This window comes from Triturus cristatus, chromosome 1_1 (genome assembly GCF_964204655.1).
Source record: "Triturus cristatus chromosome 1_1, aTriCri1.1, whole genome shotgun sequence".
Taxonomy (NCBI): Eukaryota; Metazoa; Chordata; class Amphibia; order Caudata; family Salamandridae; genus Triturus; species Triturus cristatus.
The window spans coordinates 958,090,420-958,104,620 of record NC_140579.1 but is presented as its reverse complement, the minus strand read 5'-3'; the positions used below and the strand labels follow the sequence as shown (position 1 = coordinate 958,104,620).

General features: G+C 42.9%; 1 protein-coding gene across 1 annotated transcript in view; it reads left to right on the top strand.

Moving 5' to 3' along the window:
- The first annotated feature begins 3,180 nt into the window (after nucleotides 1-3,180).
- PLEKHM1 (pleckstrin homology and RUN domain containing M1) overlaps nucleotides 3,181-14,201 on the top strand; it is a 448,316-nt gene continuing 437,295 nt past the window's right edge. The window contains exon 1 of the mRNA XM_085650998.1: nucleotides 3,181-3,303. The gene's annotated coding sequence lies outside the window, so the exon portion shown is untranslated. The remainder of the gene's footprint in view (nucleotides 3,304-14,201) is intronic.

Genomic DNA, 14,201 nt, shown 5'->3' with positions numbered 1-14,201 from the left:
CGCATTTAAATAAAACAAACTTATTTTAATGAGACCTTTTTTCCATAAAGGAAAGAGGGCTGCGTTTTAAAAAATCAACCCTTTTTTAAACAATTTTTTTCAGAGTTGGCAGTTGTCCTCGGACCCCTGCATACCCCAACTAACTTTTTTTTATTCACAAATGAGAAGAGGTACCCTGGGAACCCTTAACTTTTGCAAATTGGTTACCACCCCAGGTGAGTACATTTTCAATGTTTTACGACTGGATTTCGGTTGAAAAATATTGATGGAGCTCCAAAAATATCGCTATTTGGCATAGGCACTAACAACTCGTCCCTTCCAAATAGCCATCCCTTATGGATTGTAAACCCGTTTTAGAAGTCTGTCATAATTTCCTGGTTCCTAAAATATGATTTGTACATATTAAAACACATTTCTATGGTCACAAACAGTCCAAAACCCCAGGCTGTTCAAAGGTCTGCAAAAACCTATACTGCCCTGTAGGTAACAAGGGGTTGACACACAGCTGGTTTTCTACCAGCATGACAGGTATTATAATGACCCAGACAGTAAAAAAATTAGGACAATCTCCTAAGGCCCCTATTCTTCCTCCATTAAGACATACTTCAAACAGCAAATATAAAAAGAAAGCACTTTCTTTTATTTCTGGTGCTGCTTTAATATCCCAGACTGATAAGCAAAGTAAACAAAAACAGAAAAGTCACGTTACCAATTAATACAGATTATTTTATATGAATTTCTATTTAAGCATCACGTCCAATCCTTTGCAGACTACATGAACAAATGGCCGGATTTTTAGGTCTCGCCTTGCTATCGCGTAAGCGATCGCAAAGCGAGACTATAGAGAGCGGGCTGGAAAGTGCTTCCAAAAAGCGGATTGCATGGCTAGCACGCGCACAATCACGCGCATCGTGCCGCCATGCAATCTGCTTTTTAGGAGCACTTCAAAGGGTCCGCTCCCCCTCCTGGAATGCGCTCCCCCGCCCCCAAGCGCGCGCGCGCCACGCTCCGCCGGGCTTGTCTTTTTTTTAAAACTTAAAACGCGAGGCGCGCGTGCGGCCAATGCTTGTTATTACCTTGAAGCGGCGCTCCTTTACTTTTGGAAGCAATGTGAGTACTTTAGTGAGGGGTTTCTATTTTTATCACTCTTGCCTTATCTATCCTACATGTACTTTCAACTCTGCATGACAAACTCCGTTCTTTAATTGCGTTCTAATGTTATCAAACGTCGCCTTTTCACGCTCCTCTCAATTGCATAACCATTTTGAGAACCTTCTATTTCCTCACCAGCAATTACAGCAATTCAGTTTTCTACAGCGCCAACTCGACCCGAAGGTATTCGAGCGCTTTACATGACCACCAGTTACATTACACGAGGACGGATTCATGTTTTTGTAGGCACGGGGAGATTAAGAGATTTACACAGAATCACAAAATAGTTGACACGGAGATTCGAACCGGGTTCCCCAGCTCCAAAACCGGCAACTAAAGCTGTTATGCCACATCTGTGTTGGAATGAAAGTGAGTTGGACGCTGGGAAACATTATGAGAGGCATTTCCCTCATCCTTAGAATGGGAATGTGGGTGAACCGGCGTTTCCTGGTTGTCGGTGCATGAAGTGCAGTATTGAAGCGTTTCGTAAAAAAAAAAAAAAAAACACATATAATATAAAGAACACGTACTTTACAGTCCTCTTCAAGCCATCCGCATGTACACACTCCCCCCGCATTGTGCTTTTATCAGCCAGCTGCATTCCCCCCCACACACACACTCAGGAGATGAAGTTTGCGTGTCTGCCCCCGTGCATTTGCTGGCGCGTCACTGGCACATAAGCGTGTGCGCACCTTAGAGGGCCTTCACAGTTTACTAAGCCATGGTTATTTACCCTGCCATATCTGGGATATTCCTTGTCATACATCCGGAAAGAGAAAGGACTCTTCCCCCCTCCTCCCATCCCAAGGGCCAATAGAGGTCACGGTGTACAACCGGCGCCAGCCCCAGGTCAGGCGCACGATGTCCGTCTGTCCGGGCTTGTTAACAATGAGATGTAAAGTGCACTGCGATTTGGAGTCTGGTCCACGTATTTTGAAGACCAGACCTTCTGTACAGGTTGCGCGATTATCCAGATACAAGCATGATTGCGTCATCACCAGGCCACAAGGCGCCCGCTTGCTTGCATGTGGCGCAACAAAAGCTCCATGATTCAATAATTAAGTCTCCTCGTGTCATGGAGAACAGCTTTTTTATTGGTCATCTCGAATGGCCGTGTGCATCCCGACATTTCTCACTCAGCAACACAACTTGACAAAACAACTCCAGGCTACACAACTTTACATGTCTCCAGTTCAAACATTTCAGGCTCGTAGGCCTAGTAAATTTACCTTTGTTCCCTAAATGTCTGCATCTAGTTTTCTCTTGGACACAAGAACAAAGTAAGATGTCACAGACATAATGGTCAGTGAACCTGGCCTCTCCCGAAAACGAAAACAAAAATAAAAGGCATTGTTATTTGCAATGTCAATAGCGGATACTCGCGTAATGCGAGACCTATTGCATTGCAAAAGCTTGTTTCTTTTGGAACAGTGGCACCCTCAGGACATGTCCCCTCGACACGAGGGCCCCTTTACTCCTCCCTGAGATTAAAGGCCTAGATAGGAAAGCGCCCACCTCTCTACATAGCCACCTCCTATAATATTGACCCAGTCACTCGATATCGCCCTGTCAATGAAAAACAATACTACATCATCACGGACACTCCAATATTGAACAGAGAGCTGCTGCCTCTAGTCAGTACGCGAGTCATTACGCGGCTCTGCCCAGATCATTAGAAACCCTACGCAATCCGTCAGAACCAATGTGTTCCGGATCTGCGGCACCACAGAGCTAAAAAAAAGAAAAATCAATTTTATATTAGAGAAACACGAGAGTATATTTTTGTGAATTTTATAAAATGACTAAATATGTAAACAATAAAATGTATTATACTGAAGTCATTGATTTTCTGCATATGACGTAGAAGTCTTTATATGTTAATTAGAATGTATACGATAGATTCTTTATAATTCATACAATTCCAACAAACACCTTTTAATAATCTGGAACGCTTCAATATGGCCGCTATTGTATCTGCTGTAACTTACTTTCTGCCCGTCTAGCTGCGTTCATTTTCTGTCCTCTTTCGATGTCAATGCAGCAGCACAACCTGCCACTTCCTACCTAGAGGCTGTTTCTCCAGCACTGGTGATGTTCTACCTGTTCCTCCTGTAATGGAACATCTAATGGGACTCAGTAGAGCTGTGTAAGGTAAGCAGGGATATGACGTTCTCCTGATTGTAATTATATATTTACCTTCGTATTTATAGCGTTTAATGATATTCTTGTGCCTGCTTTTTAAAATGGCTATGTTTTTTTGTTCGTATCATGTATGGTCTGTCATCTGACAGTGTATCACTGTTAAACGACGCTTTTTAGGTCTCGCCTGACCCAGCGCATGGCGGGACATTTTGTGAGGGCTCCAAAAAGTGCTACCAGGCCAGCCTAGAGCTACAGTGCATGTGCGCGGGCGCGCCCGTCGCGCTTTACCGCGATTACTTTCACTTTCGCGGCCGCTTTGACGTTTGATCGCGATCACTTTCGCTGCCGCAGGGCCGTTTCTTTATGGTGTCCCAGCTGTGGTTCAGGTCCTCATTTCTGTTTCCACAGTTTGTCTCTAAGTGTTCTTAGGCCTGCCTCTCTTCCACTTGCCAAATTCAGTCATTATCCGGGCCACTGGAATTATGCAGCAGGAGAGGGTCAAATTATGCGGCGGGGTTGAGTAAAATATGCGGCAAGAAAAGGCAAATTATGCAACACATTTTGTCATAGTATTACTTCATTATTATGTCATTTTTAGGTCTCGCCTGACCCAGCGCATGCGCTGGTCTGGCGAGACTTATTGAGAGGGCTCCAAAAAGTGCTACCAGGCCAGCCTAAAGCTACAGTGCATGTGCGCGGGCGCGCGTGCCACTTTTACCGCGATTACTTTCACTTTTGCGGCCGCGCGGCGTTACTTTTACTGCCGCGCGGCCAATGCGTGTTGTTTTTTTGGTCCCACTTGGTACTTTCGCATGTTAAGGCGTTTCTTTTGTGACTAATTTCCAGAGCAGTTCAGGAGTCCGTTTTTCACATCCCTGCTCCTGCCTGAGACCAGGAGGCGGGATAGGAGCCACACATGGCCAGACTGGCAGGTGAAGCCTTGCAGGCTGGGAGCAGCTGTACAGGGCTCCTGAAAACAGATCAGCTGCTCGGCGTGTACAAAGAAGCCGGGCTTTCTTATCTCGAAAATACCATACAGGGGCGATGGACTGGTGGAAGTTGTCTGAACGAGGTGTGAGCATTCCTGTCTTCCCTCCAGAAGGGCTACCATTAGATCTGGCAATTGACATTGTGTAGCGCCAGGTTTCCACATATCTGACATTTGCCTCATAAATGTACAGCCTCGCATTAGCTGCACGTTCACCTTCATCCTTTTCGCTATCCTATTGTGTTGTAGATTTACAAAGCACTACCCCGGACAAGGCTTTGAAGTGCTTTGCTAGCGGACTTGCAACTCTGCTGAGCCTGGAGTTACTTTGTAGAGCTAGCTGTAACTGCTGCATTTGGTAGCAAATAATGCACAGTCCATCGAATTATATGGTAGAGAGAGACAAAATTATGCGGCAAGAAGCGCGAAATTTATGCAGCAAATTTTCTGGCAGTATTACTTCGCTATTATGTGGGTTTTTTCACAATGTTAACACTTCTTGGGCAAATGTTTAACCTCATTAGTATTAGGTGAAATGGGTTAATGTCTAAACACAGCAACAAGCAAATGGAATGTGACACTGTGCACTAACACCGATAGCAGCATTTCCGGACCCTTTTAATTAGTTTGAGTTAGAAAAAGACATAGAAGATGCTGGATTATGTGAGCTATCTCAACTCTTTGCCAGGGCCTCGAAGGTCTTGTGGTCTGGATTCCTCTACATTCACTTGTCACATCAGTGTAATCTGAAGGGTAGTTATGTGGCATAAGAAATACATTAATAGTATATGTACGGCCTCAATAAGGCTGAGAGATCTCTGACCTGACCCTAGAAGATGCGATCGTAGAGAGAGATCGCTCTGCTGTTTATGAAGGTCGCTGTGAATACGTTTGTAACATGTGGTTAGTTCCTTCTACAGTACGAGAGCAGATTAATTTAAATATTATCTTTTCAAAGCTAGTTTGGCGTTCTCTAGCCATGTTCCTGATCTGGGCTAACCAAATCAAACCTGGGGCTTGCATACTTCAGCCTCACGTGACGCCAGTTTTATGGTCAGTTACCAGGAATTGGCTTCTTCCTTGGGTAGGGGTATTGTACAACTTACAGCGCATTGGCATGCAGCTTTAAGAGAGTTTAATTTTTGCTTGGTTTGGATGGTAATGCAGACGTGACATCCCTGCTACAGTGTGCCAGTCTGTGTCCAGGAGGGCCATGCCAAGGTGGCGACGGGCAAAGAATCCCAGTAAACAAAATACCCTTGTCTGTGCCAGGCCTTCATTAGGAGGGATTCTGTGCTGGTAGAAAACAACCTGGGAGGCTTCCAGCAAAGGAGGGGGTGTAGTCTTGTGATATAAAGATGATTCTAGATCCAGGAGACCAGGCTTCTCAACCTGATTTCTACATGTGACACGTGGTGTGACCCTAAGCACATCAACTTATCTGTCAAAATTTAAAAATAAATCAAAACGGACTAATGCCTGAAGCTCTAAAGAAATAACTAGACATTTGCAATTTGAGGATACAAGGCTAGGAACGCTCAGTGGCATGCTGTGCATGGGTCAGTAATCGCAACAGGTGACATTTCAAAAGTATGACATTTCAATCAATAAGCGAGGCAGACGTCTTTGACAAAGACTCTTACTGATAAACTTTCTGAAAATGCATACATGCACATCTAACTTCATTAAAAATAGGCTATTCAGATAAAATCGCCAACCATAACAAACAAGCATTGGCATAGACAATAGGTCTCGCCTTTGGGACCTTATAAGTGTTTAGCCATGCAACAGCTGATGTTGTTGCACCAAGGATATTGTGCTGCATAACTAAATACTTAAAAGGTCCCAAAAGCGAGACCTATTGGCTATGCCAATGCTTGTTAAGCTTGTTAACACTGTCTGGGCATTAGTTGTACCTCATTAGTACCAGTTTAACACCCAAATATAGCAATAAGCTACAGAAAGGTGACCAGTCAATGTTTGCAAAGGTCCTTCCTCTAAGCAGCAACACAAGTCGCTGTGTTCTTAGCAACTTTTGAACCTTTTGAGTTAAAAAAAATCTGCAAATTGTGCGGCAGATGAGATACTATGAGGTAAATGCGGCAAATCTACAGCTATGCGAAAGTAATCCCGTGCGCACCATCGCATAATTCCAGTAGCCCTGGTCATTATGGAGTTTGGATTGCAGATCTAAGTATAACTTGTAACCCCTGAGTGTATTGCCTTGGGGGAAGCGACTTGGGTGCAGAGGGGGATTCTGTGCCTTAACACTTGACCACAGACATTGGAGCAGGGTGGGGGGCCGCGAATTTCCCAAAAGTCTTAAACTGTAACCACCGTAATGCATGATTATATGATCTTGCAGCAATCGAAATGCACACCTGTGTTATGTTATATGTAAAATCTTAAAGTTTTGAGAGAAAAAAAGTATAACTTGTAAGGGCTTCATTTATGTCTTTGAGTCCTCATGATCAAAGACGGATAGATTTCAGCACAGACATTTTCCAATTCTTGAACTATATGCGTTTGTAGCAGCAATCAATCAATCAATCAATCAATATGAACTTTATTCGGATAAAAACAACATATCCATAAAAGTGCAGCATAAAATAATATACAAAAATTGCTAAAAATGCCACAATATACACAAATTTTAAGAAGGTCAATTAATCAGGGTGCATAGAGTTACGTATACGCATCACTGTTTTCAAAAATAATCCGACTCTTAGGCATAATTCATCATCAGTAATAGCTAGCACCTTTTCGTAAGCCACTTTATAATCCGTAATGTGGCGAGTTTTAAAATATAGGATAAAGAATTTTTTAGTGGGGGCTGAATAGTAACTACAAGAGAACAGGAAATGAAGCATTGACTGCTTATGGGTATTATTACAAGGACACAATAATAAGTTAAAATTGTGTGTAAACCCAATGGGGAATGACAGCAAATATTTCATGGTGTCTGTCCTTAGCCTAAAGAACAGGCCCCTTTCCCAGCAACTAATTGGTTTAAGGAGATATCTAGGCATGGCAGGGGATACATCTATCTGCATATATCTAGCAACTGAGGTTTTATTACACTCAGTTGATACTCGTGCATCTTTATAGGAGTCATACAGAGTCTTTTCCACTTTTTTAATATTAACAGAGTTATGTTCCAGTGGAGTTAAAAAGAGATGTTCCATATTTAGGCTACATAGACTTTTCCAAACCCCTGCTAACCACGGTATGTCCATCCCTTTATCACATTTTAGGCAGTCATTGATTATTTCCCTAGTCAACTGCGCAGCCGGATTCTTCCAGATTCTTAACCAAAACAAAATGGGGCGAACCTTGATGAAATCCTCAACGTATGGTAAATTAAGTTCTCTGTGAACAGCATATGTTGAGGAGAAAAAAGGTGCGCCTAGAATCTTACGGCAGAATCTATTCTCTTCACGTTGTATAGGTATACTAACCGTATTCCCCCATACCTCCGCCCCATATGTTACTGTTGGTATGCATTGCAATCTATACATTTTGATAATGGATGATACAACCTCTATATTCTTTGGCTTGGGTAACCTAAGTATAGTGTTAATAGAGTTAGTAAACTTTCGTTTGCAATACGCTATATGATCATTCCATAATCCATTTGATGCAAAATGTCAGACCAAGATATGGAAAGGTGCAAGTACTCAATAACTGATTAGAGTTTATAGCTATTGTAAAGTTGGAATATTTCTTAGACCCACACGACATTAAAAAGGATTTTTTAAAATTTGTGCACAGATCCAGGGATGCCATAAACTTAACAAAGTCTTGAACCAGGCTGCGTAGGGCTTTAGGGGTACGCCCCATCAGAACTGCATCGTCAGCATATAACAATGCAGGGATTTTGTTGCCACCAATTGTTGGGACGTCTTTTGTTGAGATCGACAAAGATTTAGTTAAGCCATTAATATATAAAATAAATAGGAAAGGGGCCAGTACACAGCCTTGTCTAACCCCTCTACCTACTTCGATAGCTTTGGAGATCTCACCAGCCATACTAATGCGCACCCTAGCTTTTAGGTCTCTGTGCAGGTAAGCTAAAAAAGAAACTAAAGATTCATCCAGCCCGAGATCCAACAAGATTTGCCACAATCGTGATCTATTTACAAAATCAAAGGCCGAGGTAAGGTCCATAAATGCCAGATACATAGGGACTTTTTTGGCTACATTATATTTACCGATAATTAGATTAAGGCACTGTTCCACAGTGCCAACCTTACTCCTGAATCCCAACTGGCATGGTTGGAGTACCTTAGAATCCTCAGCCCATGAACTGATCTTGTTAAACAGCACCCTTCCCAAAATTTTAAGGGTGTTGTCAATCAGCGATATTGGCCTGTAGCAACTCGGATTTGAACGGTCGCCCTTCTTAAAAATTGGAACTATAGTGCTACAGGACCAGGTTTCGGGGATGGATGAATTAGTCAAATTGTTAAAAACATTCGTAAGTAATGGCGCCCAAAATTCAGAGTGACTCTTAATGAGGTCGATAGGAAGACCGTCTGGGCCGGGGGCTTTACCTCCCAGACTTTGGCTAATTGCTTCTTCGACTTCAGATAGGTCAATCAAGATGTTAGCAGTGTGTGTGAGCTCCCTAGGTTCCCAGATAATGGGGGCGGCATAGATTTTACTAAAGTGAGCCTCCCAAGCCTCACTAGAAATGTTACAGCTAATTGGTGTGGATGTGTTTCCCACAAGTTTCATATCTTTGACAGTTTTCCAGAAGTTCTTACCATTTTTTAGCTCATTTGCACGCACAAGTTGAGTCCAATGATCATTGGTGATCTCCTCCTTCCTACCTGTGGTAGCCTTCTTGTAATTATTTCTCAGTATTGACACAAGGAGACTATCTCTGGGTTTAGTTTGGAGAGCCATCCTTAACGCTCTGTTAGCCGCAGAACAATCTGCGTCAAACCACCTTGGATCTAAATTTATATTCTTAATTGGCTTGGATAATATTTTTCTAATACCGAGGCAGAGCTCAGAAAACGCATGGACTACCTCAGTATTATTTTCACTATATGTCAGGCATACATTGATTAAATTATGATGCAATTTAACCATTGTTTGGAATAATACATTATTATCAATGCCACGCCACACAAGTCGGAGGTTATCAGTTGATATCGTTAGGTCACTTGCTCCATGCGTACATTTGTACGTTGGAAGGCGTGTGAAACTTAAAATAGTACTAATGGGATTATGATCACCATGTATTGTCGGAATTACTTCTGCCTTTAGCACATGATTTGCAAGGGGTGCAGTCACAAAGATATAATCAATGGTAGATGTTGAACCCCGACTTCTATAGGTTGGTACAGTACATCCATCGGTAGCTGCTATTTCCATAATGTCTGAAAATTTTTGCGAGTTTAGATGGTTCATTAACTGCTCACCTCTCTTACGTAACGAGCTTATAGTATTGGGCTGAATATCAGAATTAATAGCTCTAGGGAGCCTGACATTAAAGTCTCCACCTAGACATATGCCTTTATTTAGGGCGCCATATTCTCTTTCTAATTTTGAAATAAAATCAAACAACTTAAAAAAGTTCATATTGGGAACATTTTTAAAATCATTGTTGTAAAAATTAATTATATATAGAGAAGCCCCCCGGGTTTAAAGGGATGCTTGGAATGTGTCGCTGTTTGTGGGCACGATCCTAGTACGACCACCTGCCTTGATGTTTATCCAAGTGGAGAGGCCACCAACGGGCCTTCCTGCGGTAGGGATAGGGGATAGAATGTTAAAACACTCAAAACCCTCCATAGACAGCTCCTGGGTTGCCCAGGTCTCTTGAAACATTACGATGTCCTGACCACTTATTAGCTCCCTCCAGTCTAGTAGGTTTAACTTGGATGCCAAGCCAGCGACATTCCAACTCAAAATCTTGAGTGTCGAGTCAACTACCGTTATGACCGGGGCATCCTGTGAGCTAACCTGAGTATATGTATCAGTCGATGCTGATGATAATGCATCGCTTAACACTTCACTTGTTGACAGGGATGGCAGTCAGTCTTGACAATCCAGACCTGACAACGGTGTGAATCTATTATTAATTGGAATAGTGTTGCGCGGGTTGGGAACGAATGCTTCAAAAGTCGGTTTATAAAAGTAGCCTAAAGGTAGTGCCCATATACCAGTGCTGTAACTGACCTCTTCTCTCTGTGGCGATAGGATAGCTTTCGCCACTGATTGTCTGCGGAAATTAATGATTATAAAATCCCCTTTAATAGATTTGGGAGATGTTCCAAGCCATCCTACCCGCCGGACCATAATGATATTTTCAATTAAAGATGGCCTAAATCGCTTGTGCTTAGATAGCCAGTCAACGCATTTGCAGCGTAGTTGCTCCCAAGATTCTTTCTGATCCTGCCTTAGAAAGGGGACGCCAGCTAACACCACAACATATGGTCAGGCCTCCGGGGGTAAATCAAGTAACACATTATTTCCCTCAGTAGGGATATTAGGATTTGAGTCAGTGCCTACATTGTGCTGGATGTTATGTTGCGTATTAACTAGACCAACACCACTATATGGGGGAATAGAAGCATTGATAGGAATTTGCGAGTTATTTAATGGATTGGCAATGTTAGTCCCAATAATATTTTTCGGGGGGCTTATGCCCTCTGTAATTCCCGTAATTCCCTTTTTATCTAGACAAGAACGAATTTTATTACATGTCATGCAATCACTGATTCTCAGATTTGAAGTGGGGGGAGCAGAAGTGTTTTGGCATTCTGTAGGGATATTAGCAGTGGATTCATTTTGGGCCAGCTGTCTAGTGTTTGCCAAAGTAGGTGACTTAGCAACAACGGGGGGAGCAATATCCGTTGATTGAGCTATCGACCGTGGGTTTGGGACGGACTGAGCAACAGAATTGCAATCTTTCACTACAGCTAGGAGGTTATCGAATAAGGGTTTAACACAATCAGTAATCAAACCAACCAAAATGTTAATATCAATAGCCCTAGTATGGTTTCCATTATCCGTGATGATTGGGAGCAGAAAATCAGTCTCAGTCTGAGTTCCAATTGAGTGAGAGCATGATTTGGGCAGTGAGGCATGCGTAGTTGGTGGGTCGTGCATTAGAGCCTCCACAGATGTTTGATTTGCGGATGAACGGATCCACGAATTTAAGGTTGTGCGAGTAGAACATGGGCGTATTGGTTGTTTTCTTTTTACACAAGTGGGCTTCCCAGCTTTCCTCTTACGTTTTGCCCCTAAAAGTGGGACATTAGATGGTACATGATTTAATTCTGGCGAGTCTACTGTAGTAATTTCGCATGCCTCTTCGCAAGCAGCAACAGGAACGTTAGTATTACTTGCGGTGATATCGATAGTGTCAATAGGCAAACCTGAGGATAGGATTGATTGCCCTAAACCGAGGGACAAACGCCTCTCAGTAAGTTCGATCTCATTGCTTACGATACTAACAGCTCTTTCCAGCATGTTCTCAATGCTCGTTGTGGCAGATTTCATAACAGGTGGGATGGTTCGCTTCCCCATTTTTAAAACTGTTGAAACTCTCACGAATAAGCAGCTGCACAAGTATGGTGTATTAGGGCCAGTGTCTTTCGCTCACCTGATTGTAGATATGGGGATAACTGGGACGAAAGAGGGGTGGCCCAGCCCAGTCTCCTCCGGGCGAGGACGGGCAAGGACGGGCCCGCCCTTGGCCCGGGCTTCGCCCGGGCGCCGCCCGCGCGCGTCCCGCGCTGCGGCGTGCCTGATGGGCTTAACAAGGGGCTAGGCACTAGTGGATGACGTCCTCAGCAGCCGCCCAAAGCCGAGGATTCTGGGGGATGTAGTTGTAACAGCCGTTCCCCTCACGGCGACGATAGTGCTTGCCCAGCAGCAGAGCGTCTCCCCCTTGCTGGCCGTTTCCCTCACGGCAGGAAAAGAATGCAGGAATTCAGGTAAGTAACACCCTGAGAGCAAATGCGCATAGCAGCAATAATTTATGTAACTAGGAGATTTAAGGTAGGGTTTGGCGTCCTTTTTAGATTGAATTTAATGTTATTTGCAGCACTTATGCCCGTCGTTCACAGATGAAAGGATACAGGACTCTTGTATGTTAAAGGAAGTTGTGGGATTTGGTATTGGACCAGTAAGAGAGTTATGCAAGGTGCAGGTGTGGGGTTAGGTGTTTAGCTGTTTCACCGTGCTAATGTTGCATCTCTGTCTTTTACTGGCAACCCTTTTAAAACACTGGGCCTGATATACAATTCCCGTTCAGAAACCAGGGATATGCAATATGTACACTGACTGGTGTGCGAATGGGATTGCGAATAATGATGCAATCTGTGTACTAATAGGGTGCATCACAAATTGTACATTGGCAGGGGTTCGTAAAACAATCTGCTATTTGAATATTAATCAGACAATTCCTTTCATTTGTATCCGAAGCTGGGATTTATTTTTTATTTTTAAAGCAGCCTGTGCCCATTAAATGGACTGGTGCCGCTTTAACAAAAATCAAATTTTGGAAGACAGCAGATATCTGGGGTGTGTTCGAGGGATAGGAAGCAGGTCGCAGTCGCCATTTCCAAAGAGTAAAGTGCCTCATGAGTACGTACACCTTTCCTTTTGCGCTCAGACACCACACCCCTTTTGAATTTTGTTTGCAACTGTTGCAGCTTTTGACTCAATCGCAGATAAGAGGGGGTCGTTCTTTCCAACCTTCCTCCTATTTGTGATGTGGACTGGGTCGCAAAAGCTCCATCACAACTAGTAATGCTTTTATAAATATTAAAAATGTATTTTGCAGTTGCAAATCCAGCAATTTTGGAATCGGGCTTTGTGACTGCAAAATACCTTTTGTAGATCAGCTCTATAATTTGTTGTAATAGCATACATGAGTATCCCTGAATGCCCGACTGAAAGGAGTAATCCATTCCCAATTGATTCAGTAGGTATTTTTTCCCCCGTCATTGAGCTAAACAATTCATTTGACAGAACACTTAATGCAAAGGGCGCCACAGAAAAGTTTCAGCTAAATTGTGGTGTTGGTTTGCTGTTAGCTTAGTCTGTAGCAGAATCGCATTAAGAAACCCATTTAATATACGAAATAGTGTACGAAATAACATTTTTAATATTTAATGTATTCACAAGTGACAGGGTATTTAGGATTGCCATCTTACACAAATACCCTCATACAAAAGTCCTGGGTTTTTATTTTTCAAACCGGGGTATTCCATTACTGGTAATCTTTGTTTTCTTCAACTAAACCAATTAAATTAACGCACGAAAATAAAAAGAAAAATACAAATCCTTTAAAAACCAGCATTAGCAAATGTAATGGGTCTGGAGCTGTAAGGTGTGTTACTTTCTCTTTTACTTTTTTATTGCAAGCATATGCAACACAAATGGAATGGGAAAAAAAGAGAACACCCCACTGCCTAAATACTGAGGCCATATGTATGCTTCAAAATGTTACATTTTTAAAAATGAACAATCACCAGTACACATACTTCCTACTTTATAAAACAAGCATTGGCATAGCCAATAGGAATCGCCTTTGTGACCTTATAAGTGTTTAGCCATGCAACAGTCGCCTAAATAAATACTTATAAGGTCCCAAAAGCGAGACCTATTGGCTATGCCAATGCTGGTTTTAACTGCTGCAATCTATTGAAGCCTCCCGGAGAACATCAAATGGCTGCGAAAGTGATCGCGATCAAACATCAAAGCGGCCATGCGGCCGCAAAAGTGAAGGTAATCGCGGAAAAGCGGGCACGCGCGCCCGCACACATGCACTGTGGCTGTAGGCTGGCCTGGTAGCACTTTTTGGAGCCCTCTCAATAAGTCTCGCCAGACCAGCGCATGCGCTGGGACAGGTGAGACCTAAAAATGGCTGCCATTCACTATCACACATGCTTCAAGA